This window comes from Microtus ochrogaster, chromosome 26, assembly GCF_000317375.1.
Source record: "Microtus ochrogaster isolate Prairie Vole_2 chromosome 26, MicOch1.0, whole genome shotgun sequence".
Classification (NCBI taxonomy): domain Eukaryota; kingdom Metazoa; phylum Chordata; class Mammalia; order Rodentia; family Cricetidae; genus Microtus; species Microtus ochrogaster.
In genome coordinates this window covers 494,120-496,325 of record NC_022025.1, presented here as the reverse complement: position 1 = coordinate 496,325, position 2,206 = coordinate 494,120, and positions in this window count along the sequence as shown.

Genomic DNA, 2,206 nt, shown 5'->3' with positions numbered 1-2,206 from the left:
TGAAAGTATCAATTTTACTGGTACGCAAAACTCTATCATGCTACTGCATCTTTTTCATCTACTGAGAGCAGATGGAATTATGTGTAAAATACACTTCCAAGAAAAGTATGAAGTCACATGCCTGCTAGGGGCAAGGTCTCCGCTGCTCAGTTCAGCCCACATTTTCCCTAATGAGTGTGTTTGTGCTTCTGCTTGCTAAAAGTCAACTTTCGACTGCCTGCTGTGTTGCCTGCTGTCTGATTTGGATTTTTTTTTGGGAGTCCGTGGAGAGAGTGCAGCTGAGGTGAAGACGGGGACACTGAAGACCTGTCTGTAACATACCGCACTGGAAATGTTTGGGGCGGCTTGAGTCTAGTTTTCTCCAGAATATACACACACATATATATACACACACATATATATACACATATATATACACACATATATAATATGTATTCTAAGATTTCTATAATTTCTAAATTTCATTTGTATCTATCATAATGGCTGTCTTTTCATCTCTAATTTTATTAATCTAGGTCTTCTTTCATGCTTTTGGCAAATTTAGTTAATCTTTTTTAACTTATCAAACAAGTACCTTGTTTCATTAATTCTGGGTATTTTTCATTTCCATTTTATTACTTCTGCTCTGATTTAGTTATTTATTTCGACCTGATTTTTAGTTCAGTCTTTCTGTTTTTTCCAAGTCCCTAGGGTATGTCATTAAGGTTTTTGTTGTTGTATTTTCATTTTCTTCTTTTTTTAGGAACTTCTGGTTTTTCTGATCTCCCCATCATTGACCAGTCCATCATTCAGCGGTGTCCAGTCTCCATGAGTTTGCGACTGTTCTGTACTTCCTCTTGCTGCTGATTTGCGGCTTTCTCAGTCCATTGTGGACAGATAGAATTTAGGAGCTTTTTCAGTTTCCCTGTATTTAAGACGCACTTTCTGTCCTCATAGATGGTGCATTTTAGATAGAGTTCTATGGGCTCCTGGGGAACTGTGAACGCTGCAGTGTTCAGGTGGGATGCTAGGTAGGTGTGTGTTAAACCCATCTGCTCTATGAGCTCGTTTAATTCATATGTTCTGTTTTCCTTTGGCCCGAATGATCCATCAGTAGATTAGAATGGGCGATCCCAATCTTCTGCTATTGACTTTACCGTTACGAGAGTCTGTTTTTTGAAATTAGACCCACACTTGATATCTGTGTTTAGGATTGTAATGTCTTCTTGGTGGATTGCTTAATCAATAAGTGGCCGTCTTTATCTCTTCTGAGTAGATTTGGTTTGAAGTCTATTTTGTTAGATATTAAAAGTGATTCCCGTTTGACTCCTGCTCCCATTTGCTTCTAATACATCCTTCTATCCTGTCCCCTAGGGTAGCATCTGTCCTAGCTGTCTTTTAAGATGAAGTAAGGTTCTCAAAGACAAAAACCAAACAGGATGGGTCTTGCATTTTAATACTCTCTATTGATCTGTTTCTTTTTGGTGTTGGGATTGAGACCCTTAGTTTAGAATGATTGTCCAGTGATGTATATTTATGTTCCGTCATCTTGTTGATTTTCTAGAATTTGGTGTTTCTTATTCCTCTCTTGCTTAACATTTATCTCAAATGGTTTACAGGGCCTGGTGGGCATGTTTGCCTTTCTATTTAGTCTGAAGAATTCCTTCAGGTATCTTTTACAGAGCAGGTTTAGTTAATTCCTGCAGCCTGTTTCTGTCATGGAAGGTTCCCTTCTCTTTCAACTGCGACTGATAGCTTTGCTGGTGTAGATGAGGTATGCAGTTGTTTTCTTTAAAACTTGAAAGACATCATCCCAAGATCCGGCATTGAAAATCTCTGTTAAGATGTCATCTTGAAGGTCCTGTCTTCATACATCTGTCCTGAAGGGTCCTATCTTCACACGTGGCTTGGTGATTATTTCTTCCTACTTTCAATATATTTTGTGTTTTCTTAAATTTCCATCAGTATATTTTCTTTGTTCTAATTTTAATTACAGAAATTCTTGTCTGGGATCGTCTAATTGGTCTTCTAAGTACCTCCTGTGTTTGCAGAAGCATCCCTTTGCCCAAGTGAAGGAAATTTTCTGCTATGTGTTCATTGAAAATGGTTTTCAGCTTTTGTAAGGAAATTCTTCACACTTTTTTTTTCTTTTTTTTTTATTAAGAAAGAAAAAAAAAATTTTCCGCCTCCTCCCAGCCTCCCACTCCTCCCACTCTCCCCCCTCCCA